The sequence below is a fragment of the Alligator sinensis genome, unplaced genomic scaffold, assembly GCF_000455745.1.
Source record: "Alligator sinensis unplaced genomic scaffold, ASM45574v1 scaffold163_2, whole genome shotgun sequence".
Classification (NCBI taxonomy): domain Eukaryota; kingdom Metazoa; phylum Chordata; order Crocodylia; family Alligatoridae; genus Alligator; species Alligator sinensis.
The window spans coordinates 570,239-582,272 of NW_005842499.1; positions in this window are offsets into that span (position 1 = coordinate 570,239).

Consider the following 12,034-nt stretch of genomic DNA (forward strand, 5'->3'; position numbering starts at 1 on the left):
GCGGGCGGTGGTAGCCTGCTGGCGTCCTGTGTGCAGATCTGGGGCCTGAGCCCCCTAGGAAAAATCCAGCACAGCCCTGCAGCCCTCCCGGGGGGGTGCAGGCCCCTAGATCTGCATGCAGGATGACAGCAGGCTGCCGCTCGCAGGCAAATAATAAGAGTTTTGCTTTGAACAGTTTGAGGTGCAGTTTCCCAGAGACCCCTGCACCTATCTCCTTGAACCATGGCAGGTTTCATGCCCTCAGAATGGGATACCATCTCTGTAATTTTCATCTGAATCAGACAAGAAATGACAAAGTTATGGGTATTTTCATGATTCCCCATTATAACCTATGGGCGAAATGTTGAAACAGCGCAACAGTTTTGATCAAACAAAATGGAACAGTGCTTCGAAACAGGCAAACGAAACGCTGTCCCTTTGAAATGGCAAAACGGAAGTCGAAATGAAATGGTGCTGTTTTGTAGTAAGGTTGTGATTATCTAAAGGGGGAGTGCCTCATGAGGAGCGCAGCTGGGCAGCAGCATGGGAAAGCTGCCCTGCTAGAGACCATGTGCTAAGAAAGGGGGAAGTTTGTCCCAAGGAAGGCATCATAGTGTGGATGGATGAAGGCTGCCTGGAGGGACCCATTCTGGGAGAGAGAGAAGGAACAGGGGCCATTGTGGAAGCCTCCAGAAGAAATCCCTGTGTGGGATTGACCAGAGAGGTCCTGAATAACAGGGTTTTTCCCCGTCCTCCCTTGTGGAAAGAGAGAGAAACGGCTCACCCTGCAGGCTGGAGACTGGAGGGATCCTGGCTGCAGTGGTTCTTCCCTGGAGCCTGCAGAGCCACGGAGGGAGTTGCTGCAGACTCGGGGAGACGTCTGAGCCCAGGAATCCCCCCAGAACATAGAGGAGAGCGGTGCTGCAGCCTAGCAGGGAAGGAGCCTGCAAGCCCTGCACGGGGGGAAGTGTGCACAGAGCAGGAGAGACTGGAGGGAGACAGGCCCGGTGCACCTGCATGTGGGGTTGAAGGAGGTGGGACACAAGCCACAGGGAGCCAGAGCAGCCACCTGGGTCACTGTGAGGAAAGGCTGGGTTTAGGGGACGCTAAACCTTACTTACCTGGGGGAGACGTCTTGTAGAAAGCCAAGATGAGGAGGTGACAAAACCGTCTCCTGGTGGCGTGTGTGTACTGGCCAGGGGGATTGCTTGAGTCAGCAGCCCAGACCCTGTGGCTGTCTGTGTCAGGAGTCACAGATCAGGGGAGAGAAGTGTATTACAGAGACGCCAGTGAGGGAGCAACGGCCGGCAGCATGTGACACCTGAAGCAAGCACAGAGGGACCCAAGCCAAGGAGGACCTGCCCATACTCCAGTGAGAGGGGCAAAGAAGTGGCTATTTCTTTCAAGGCATCACCCCAGGCTGTTAAGCATGCAGAGAGCCATCATATTCATCCTTGTGTATAAAAATTATTCACTGGATGTGTAAATAAGTATGGGCAAGCCTATCAGACTGTAACTCAATTGGTTCAATGTTGGTGCCTTAATATCTATCTGTGATTAGTACTCTCCTTTTAGGTTATGGGTATTCAAGGGAAGGGTTGTATGTTGTGACTGTCATTACTGGGCTTGTGGGTGTGGTATGTTCTCTTTAATAGCCTTTATGAGTTAAGCCTGTTTGATTATTTGTAATGGATATTGTATATAATTAAGTCTTGTATATAGTTAACCCTGTTTGCAAGGCTCATCCTCTGTACAGGGAGACCCTCTTCTTGAGGAACCTGCTGCAGCCACTAGAAGGGTTGGGCAAGGTCACTGGCTCCCGGGCACCCCAGGATCCCACTATTTGGTGGTAGCCACGGGCAGCACTGTGCACCTGGGTTACAGTAACTTTTGTATATTGTGGGTATGTGGGGGGTGCATATATGCATATGGGGTGGGGGGTAGCTGCTCATGCACTAGGCCCAGTAGCCAGCCAGTGGTGGAGGGAGGGTCTGGGGACATGTGCAGCAGAGCTTCCTATGGTGGTGCAGTGCAGGTGCGTTCCACTCCCCACCTCCAACTGGCCCATGGCTTCCTGTGGCACTCCACATGGGGCTGAGCCCTACCTGGTCCCTCGCAGGGCGGCCTGCACTGTGCTCCCACCCATGCCCACTGGACAGAGCTTCCTGGTGAGGCTGCTCCCAGTGCAGCTGCAGCCACCAGGTTGCTGCTTAGCTCCCCTCACCTCCAGTGGCTTCCCCTCCTGCCTCTGCTGCTCTGCTCTGTGTGGGGAGGGAAGCTACAGCCAGGCGCTCCTGCCCCAGCACATTAGCTCTAGCTCCCACCTGGGAACTCTAGCTACAGTTCCTGGTTGCCTTTCACCTGCTCCGCCCACCTGGCACAATAAGCAGCCACCTACAGGCAGCCAAGTGGTTGGAAGGCAGCTGGGAGTTGGAGCCAGAGCCCCACACGTTGGGGAGGAGCTGCCCAAATGCAGCTTCCTCCCTGCCCAGAGCAGCGCAGCACGGACAAGAGAAGGATGAGGAGCTGCTTGAGGCAAGGGAAGCCAACCAGCACTTTGGCAGCTGCAGCTGCACTGGGAGCAGCCCTGCTAGGAATCTGTGTGTGCTGGCTCGGGCTGGTCCTGGCAGGCGCAGGTGGGGCTCAGCCCCACATGGAGCTTTGTTGGGGCAGCTGCGGGTTGAATCCAATCAATTGGCAGGTGCCCGCCCATGGGCTGAATCCAATTAGTTGGAAGGCCGGAACCAGCCCACGGGTCATATTGTACCCACCTTTGTGCTATGGCCTCAAACTTGCAGCCTCTGGGCTGTCAAATGTGTGCCTTAGTGTCCACGCCACCCCAGCCCCCAGGAAAAGGCATGATAGGGGCTAAATCAAGACATATATAGGATGAGGGGTATGACGAGGGCCATCTTGCAGCTGGTCAAAACACTGGCCCGCCCACCTGTCCAGGGCAGTCTGCCCACCGGCCGCACCTTTGATGTAACCTATTAGAAGTTGTTTATAAGCCAGGGGGCTGCCCATTTACTACCCGATGCCAAGGGCGTAATACACAGCTCTGAACCTTCCCTTATACCGTGTCCCATGCCTTGCAGATGGCATCACGATGTTGCTTTGGCCCCACAGCAGACCTCATCCTATGCCCACCTGGTGTCCATACCCCTCTTTCTCAGGCTGTCTACTCTGCCCTCATTTTGGGCAGCAAAACTCCCTAACCCCTTTTTCCCTCATGGCTGTGGCCTCCTCTGGGACCTTTGACCTTACTGGCCCTGGCCTCACTTGTAGGTCAGTCAGGACTCCCTACCTGTAGCCCTGGCCATCCCTCATGGTGGGCACTCTGGTCCTTAGACTGGTCTGGTCCTGGCCCCAGCATGGGCCAGCTAGGTAATATCAGATAGGTACAGAACCGCTAGCCCTCACATTCCCATACAGATCCGCCTTCTCAGGCCCCTCCAAAGACATCTCACCCTACTCAGGCTGGCCTATGCACAGTCCTTCAGGCCCACCCATGCAGACCCTACTCTACATGGTCCACACACAGTCCTTCAGGTCCACCATACGGACCCTACTGTATGCGGCCTAATCAATCACTTGTACATGCCCCCTAACAGGGGCCCATAGTCCGCCCGTCACTGGAACTACTACACCGCCCCTTTGCTGGGGCTCTCAAGCCTTACACTCCTTGGATCTCAGGTCTGATGATGCCTGGACCCCTCGCCTGTCCCCTCTACAGGGTAACCCACCAGGTCGTGGGGGCTGAGGCTATACAGCACCCCATACTTGAGTGCCTTTCACTAGGGAGGCACTGGTGTGGCATTTCCTGGGGACCACCCCACCACAGGCAACCCCACCACACCATCCTAGCTTAGCAGGGTGTAGCTTTAGGTAATTCTCCAGGACCAGGAATCTCCTCCATCCCTATAGTTCCTACCCTGAAGCTCCATGTGTTCTGGGAGCAGCAGCTCCCGCTGGGCGACGTTGTCTCTCTGGCTCCTTGCAGCAACTGCCAGCTCAGCTCTGAGGGCCTGGGTTTATATTGAGGTTGCTCAGCCCCATGACTCAATCCAGGACCTCCTTGTTAGGCTTCATCACACCTACCAGCTCCTCCGCAGCCTGCTTAAAGTGGCAGGCACCAAAGGTGTCCTACCACAGGGGTGATGCACATTAATAGGTGAGCTTGGAAGGTGACAGGGAATAATGAGGTATTAAGAAATGAAAGTGTCCAATACCTTGGATTAATGGAATTTGGAGAAGGAAAGACTTGTTAGGTACAAATGTTTTATGTTTGTGTTGGTCTTATTTGTCAAAGTTTTGAAAGCTGATGGAAGCATGTTTTAAAGTTTGGCACCTTATTGTTTTGTTTTCTTTTTAGTTCAGGTAGGTTTTGTAAGATAATGGAAGCTGATGGCAACATGTTTTAAGTTTCAATACTTTACTGCTTTGTTGGCCTGTAATTGGTTTAGCTTTTTCTCTTTGTAATGCAATGTAAGCTGATGAAAGCAAGTTTTTGGTACTTTCATAATAATAGTAATAATAAAAAAGTTCCCATCAGTATGTTTGCCTTATATGGGCCATATGTTTTATAGTCATGCTCAGTGTTGGCTCCATTTAATTAACTTCATAGTTGGTTTCCATTACTGAGCCCATGCTGCTTTTGGCAGCAGTTTAATGATAGACAATGTGTTTAATGAAGTTTCCTCATATTCCAATGTAAGACAAAGGGCTTTTTTCCCCATACTGATTGAGGGAAAACCTTGTCTTATATTTGAGTAAATATGGTATGTAGACATAGTCCTGGCATAGTCTATTTCATAGTCATTCTCCTTATTTATTATTTTATCAGTATCTTGGGCAATGGTCAGTTCAGTCCATAGTTTGAATGCTCTGGGCTTTCTTACTGATGCCAAGCTCCAGTATAGCAGCATCCAGGATCATCTATCATCTTCATTTGTTTGAAGACTGTGTCCTATACTGGCAAATAGTGCCCTCACCTCTTGATTACTCTTCCTTCATTACCAATCAGCTACATTACAGTGGGTGCATCTCCATAGGCGCTTTACTGCAGTTGACTAATTATCTCCACAGTAGTGTCACTGGCCACGTGTGCTGGTATTAGGGCACAGTTAATTAACTCCATCATAAGATAGTACTATTAGGGACAGTGCTATCTTATAGAGGAGTCACTGAGTACGATCAAATACTCATGTGGATCAGTGACTGCTGGGTGCTAATTACATCCAGAAAGCCCAGCCAGCTGGGGGCCAGACCCCTGGCTCCTACCAGACCTTCTGCCACCTGATGTTGCCAGCTGGAGTCCTGGACTGAACCCCCCAGGTTCCCTGCCAGCTCGGGGCTGCTCCACCCTGATTCTAATTGCTGCAGTCCAAGGATCACATGTAGACACGGTGCCCAGAAGTAGTTAACTCCAGCATGAATTGCCCTGGAGGTCACCTTAATAGCACATGTAGATGCACCCAGTAATGTGATAAAAAACAGGACATAAAACTATCGGCCCTTAGGACATTCCAGCTACTGTAGAACACAGCAACCCATCTCCTCAGCCACATCCAGCCTGCTGCCCACTCCCTATACTTCCCATAGAAACAGCCACGCTTCCTGCACCGTGACAGAAACTGTTGTTAACCATTCTTCCCATCAGGCAGAGTGGAATTTTCTGCCACAAGGTAAAACTCATCTGTGTGGGAAACTGAACTTTCTCAAGGACTAGTCTGAGACTCTGGGTTTGGACAGCTGAACTATTATACCATCCTAAAAAGCAATTTGGGGGCAATTTATCACTTAGGAGCCCACATAAACCGATTCAGTGTAATTGTTTCATTTGCCAGTTCCTGTCTTGCAGTTACATAAAACAAACTGTGGTAACTTAACCCTGTTCTATTCAGGGGTAAGCTTCCATGGTTTCACTTCCACTTATTGCAGAATAAAAGAAGATGGATGAAACACAGCACATTCAGCTAAACTGCAGTGCACGCCCCTTGTTCCTGTACATGGCCTGTGAAACAAACTCCCTACAAACGAAGGGCTATCTACTCATGTCCTAGGCTTATGTAATGTAACACTAGCAGGCACTGAAAAATCACAATTTGAGGACAGGATAAAAATCTGCATCCAAGAGAATAGCTTATTGTTGCATTTAACATCACTGGGGGAGACACTGCACATTTACCTTTCTACAAACAGCTTTCGTACAAGAGAATAAAGGTGTATATATGTTGTACAGCCCTGTACTGTGCACATTTTCAAATACAATGTAGAAAAGCCAGGGGTAAAATTATAATAGTCTAAGTTACACCAGCATAGATGTTGTGTGTCTGTACCTTATCCTGAGGTAGCAGTTTCCTAAATGCAAACAGATATTACCCGTTCCCCCAGTGTCAAAGTGATATAATACTAGCTCATTGTATGCAGCTACCTCAGGATAGCCATGTGTCTGTCTGCTGCAGACCCAGTGTAATTTACATCAGCATACAAACCCAGTGTAAGTTATACCACTGTATACATGCTGTGTTCAGGGCCTCATTGTGGAAAATAGTCACCCTTTTAGGACCCATTAGTTTTTATACCTGTTTAGGGCTGTTTTTGCTCTTTTGTTTATCTTTTTCCCCATTCTCTCATTTCTGTTGCGCTCTCTTCCCCACCTTTACCGCTCTCTCTCTTTCTTCTGCATTTCTTCCCATGAAGTCAATTTCATATCCTGCTACATCAGCTTCCCTCTCACCCACTTTGCCCTTCTAGCTGCTAACACTCATCTTTTCAATGATCTTGTTAATGTTGGCATTTAGTGTATGTCTAGGGGACACAATGCAGTGCCATGCTGAGATACCAAAACTAGCTCTGAATTCTCCAAACCTCTCTGTTGCTTCTGGTCCCTGAGCTAGGTTTGGAAGCTCTATATGGGACCACACTGCACCATGGGAACACATCCTTAAAGTCTCCATTGGACCTGCCCATTACTATCCCAAGTAGATGTGGGGGACAGAGGACGCTCACATAGCTCTACACTACTGTGTTAGGTTGTCTGCAGGCTCAAGCAGTTATCACTACATCATCCACATGCTGGTCACGTCAGGAAGCTTTTCTTTGCAAAAATAAGAAATTTACTTGCTCTTAGGAATGCAAGCTGAGATTCTTCAATCTGGATGTGTTACATTGGCCACATAAATACAATAAGCAGTCAAGTTCTGTTGCAGGGGCTGGGGCTTTGATCTCTTTTATCTATTGCATTTGTTTTTGTTTAGATTTAGCATTTTTAATGCCTTGTGATTTCTTAGTTGACATATTATGAGAGCCGGTCTCTTCAGTGCGTTTTTGCTGAGATTAGACCTCATATTATTTCAGAACCATGCATCAGCCAATGCACTGACAAGCATAAACACACAGTGTTGATGATCGGTTTTGTAGGAATTCCTATGGTATCTCCTGCTGACATCTATGTCAGTCAAAATCAGTTGCCATCTGTGTGTAAAAAGCAATGAGATCTCAAACAAGTATACCTACAATGAGCTCATTTAAAAATCTGGATGGCAGCTGGAAGAATAACCTTTGAATTATTCACCCATCTGTGATAATGATACACTGGGTGTGTCTACACGTGATGCTATGTTGCCGTAACAACACGCTATGGTGATGTAGCATCCATGGGCAAGAACTGTGACGCTGCAGCTATGTCACCGTAGCAACATGTTCCCTTGTTATAGCACGTTGCTATGGTGACGTAGCAGCTAAAAATAACTGTGCACTGCCAGCTACTGCTAAGGATTTAGCTTTTCTCTTTGTAATGCAATGTAAGCTGATGAAAGCAAATTTTCTAAAAAGAAGTACTAAATGATGGTGCAGTAACAAAGGTGCCACAGGGACATGTGTAGATGTGCCCAGTGTGATGAATCCAGAACATTTATTCCTCTAATCCTGTACCAGGGGACAATGATTTTAGGTCACTATTTATTATTCTCTGTCCATAGGATATTTCTTCTGTGTATTTCTACCTGCAGTGTATCCTGTCATTTCAAATATATTTATTCTGGAAGTCCACCTGGATGCTGTCTGAGGCTACCTGATCTATCCACTCCAGATTGCTCTGAAGGAATTTTGTGTTGTTTCTGTTTTCCTTGCAAATCAGCAAAGCTAGTGGAGAGAAGGGTGTTGACCATATGTTCTTCATATAGCAGGGTAGCATCCTGGTGACCAACACCTAAATGTTCCATAGAACAGTAGAGCAGTAACCAACTGCTCAGTAGCAGCAGTGTCACGGTTTGTGCCTGCTGATGTTACGTTGCCATAGCGACAAGCTATGTGGTCGCCATAGCTCATTGCTATCGCAATGTAGTGTCTCGTGTACATGTGCCCACTGTGACCCTGACAAAAGCATGCTGAGCATCCCCAGCCTATGTTGTCAAATCTCACATTGATCAGGCTGAAAAAATGTGGCACGGCAATAAACCCTCTGCATGAGCCCTGGACCAGTGCTCCATTGTAACACTAGAGAGCTTTATCTACAGAATGTACTTGTACCCTTATTGCTGTACTGTCTGAATACCTCACAATTACAAAGTAAGTCATCCTCACCCATTCCTGTAAAGTAGAGAAGTATTAACCTTACTGGACAGAAGGTACTGAGTCATGGGCTTGATTAAGTGACTTGCCCTTGGGCAGACAGGGATCTAGTAATCTACTTTAGCTCAAAATAAAGCATAGCATTTAAAACCATTCTTCACAGAAGACTCACTTCCCAAACCTTAGACCTCTATCTTTTCTTCCCAGAATTGAAAAATATCATCCATGCTGATTTTGAAATTGTGTGTGTGTGCGTGCGCGTGCAAATCGTTCCCCTGGGCTCAGGCCTTTTTTTCTGGGTTTCAGCCTGAGTGGCTTTTTATAGCTGAGTTATAAACTTTTAAAGGGCAGACTTAATCATAGGATACTGAGATGGCCATTAGAGTACTGGTTTAAGTGGCATGGCTCTGATATATGTGACATCTCCAAGTACACTTAGCAAAGAAGGATGCTGGGGTTCTCATCTGTAGTGGGGTTCCCAGTCTGGAAGAAAATGTCTTAGTTAAAAAGGGGACTGAAACCTGGTACTCTCAAGTCCCATTCTTGCCTCTGCTACAGAGTCATTCTATGACACTGAGCAATTTACTTATCCTCTCTGAATCCAAATTACTCTTTACCAGACAGGTAAAATAACTCCACTGATATAAAAATCATTCTGTGTTCTCACTGATAGAACCAAGATCAGAATTTGGCTGCTTCTGCCTCAGTTTCTCTATGTATTAAATGAAGATTAGAATATGTGACCGCTTGTGACAGTTCTAAGATTTGTTTTTGAAATGTCTTGAGGCCTTGGGTGGCACTCTGTGAACTAGTGCAAACCCAAGTGTTCAATTTAATGCTGGTTGGAATTAGTGTTTTTAAATCATCCTGGGTATCTGTAATCACAGAAGCACCAGAAAGTGGAGATTCAAAAGACATTGGCTCCTGCTCATGGAGATAGCCAAAGCAAATTTTGTTTCATAGAATTTATACCACAAAACTATGAGCCACCTAGTTTTAAATGAAGACAGGCACCTGGGCTTCAAACATATATCTTCAAACTCAGAAAAATCTTTCCTATTCTGATCACCTTGAGGTTTAAGGTTTCAACCTGCAAGCAATATGAGAACAAATATTTTGATGGAAAAACTGCCTTACATGAAAAAATACAGAATTTTTCTTGGTGTTCTTTTTCCAAATTTATTCATTTATTAAACAAACAGAAACTACAACATGCATCAGATACTTTTCTTTATTGTACAACAAAACTAGTAATTTGTAATTGCAGTGTTTCCAGCAACATCAGGCAGACTTTTCGATGTTATCCAGTTTTGCACAGTCACTAGAGTGTCGCATCATGAATTATTAAATCAGTGCTTCGTGGTAATACATAATTTCTTATCAATTATTCATGCTAATGTGTGTGTAGTTTACTTAATTGTGTTATTGACGATCAAAAGTAATTTCCTGAAAATCCTCAAGGACAGAAAATTTAATCAGCGTAACTACTTTTCAGATGCAATGCTGTTAAGTATTCTTAATTTGCTCAACAATTCACTTATTTATGTACCTTTCTGGAGGAAATACGAGTTTAATCAAACAATTAGATTGAAGAGTTAGTGTACAGAAGGGCTGAACTTCAACTGAATGCAAGGTAATTATGTTGAAACAAAGTTGGGTTTGCCAATTTTGAGCAGATCACTTTTTTTTTGCTGAGAAAATCTGAAAAACGAACTATGATTGGAAAGATTACTAAAGAACAGTGATTGCTTCTCCTTCTCTGGGCCATAACATTCTGTTCCATTTCTGATGGGTTTTTTTGCTGTAATTTTCACTCGAAGTTGTATAAACTGAAGCCTGATTTTTAGTAAGTGACTTCTAAGAGTTCAGTAGAGTTGCTCCTTTGATTGATTAGAACATAAATAACCACAAGCTTTTGCATATTCCTCCTGTTTTAGGACATGGTTTTATCATCAGGGCAGGAGAGAAAATACACAATAGACCAATTTAAAAAACATGAATCCATTCTATAAATATTGACCCTGCTAGAATTTTTAGTGGGCATTTAAGGATAGAATAAAAACAATACCCATGATCAGCTTGTTTCAGAGGGAGCAAGAGCATGGCAGGATTGTGCCTTTGGGACAGATATACACAGTTCTCCTTTTCTAATGAGTAATATATAAGGACTAACAGTTCCTGCCTCAAGCAGGAACCTCAGGCAGGAATGGCGAGCCACCAAGCTGCAATAGGAAGTCCCTTTGCTCCTCAAGAAGGTAATGGGACCTTTGAAACTGATACACTGAAATCGTATGGGTAGGAATGGAAGTTTGCTTATTGACATGAGTCAATGCAGCTCTGGTCTAGGTACTTTGTAGGAGTCTGATCCTGTGAAGTATTAAGTTGATTTAAGGGTACTCAGTTCTTTGCAGGAGGCTCTTCATACAGCACACAACATCAGACCCAAAGTAGTACCTGGATGCAAAATGCTGAAATGCAGGCTGGAGTTGACTGAAATTATGGGCCTAAGTCAGCCCCTGGTCTGAGCAGCGTAACTTCATTTACTCAGGTGAGTTTCTGTCACTTACACCCGAACTGATGATGACTTTGTAGCCTTCCTTATTCATTAAGGACCTGATCTAAAAACCACTAGAGTAAATGAAAGCTTTTCCATTCAATTTAAAGCGATTTGGATCAGTTCTAAACTATTAATTCAAATGCTTTTATGTTTTGGGGGAATTACAGGCTGGAAAATGAATATATTTCCAGTAGGATCAATTTCTCCTTCACATTGTTCATGCTGCCAACAGATTAAGACATATTTCTGTCTATCTGGCAAATTGAATAAGGGAAATGATAGTCTGATGGAATAAAGGAATGTGCACAAAGCCTTTTTTTCTCTTTATTAAAGACACCAACATACAAAGAAGTATTTGCAATATTGCAACACAGAACTGCTCTGCTTTCCAATCTTTTCTGTCCAGGCATGTTTGCAAAATGACTTGGAATTGTTTTTCAAACTTTTCCAAAGATCAAAAATCCCAGATAAAGAAAAAGTGTCAAAAGTCCAGAAATAACAACAATCTCCATTAAAATGCTGACATTCCTATTTGCAAACTATTTTAGGTTGTTGCTGAACTTCCTGTATCCCTTACATTTGCTACAAGGAGTAGCACCAATAACAGAGTAATGTTCACATGGAGCATAGCACAGGGATTTTAATTGCTAGCAAGTCAATCTCAGCATTTTGCAGGTAATCACTGTGTTCAGCTGAAACACTCAAGGGGCATTTTACTCTTTTTAAGATCATTGTAATGAGTTTCAATCTGTTTTCTGCTTTTCAGACCTCAGTTGCTTGGAGCAGGTTCAGTGTAAGTCAGTGACATTGGAAAGGAGCAGGACAAACAGACATAATTACTTGTTCCCTCTTCTATCTGGGGGTGGAAGTAAATTAGGCAGGAAAGCCACCACAAACATAGTGGGGAAGTAGTGTCTTTACAGC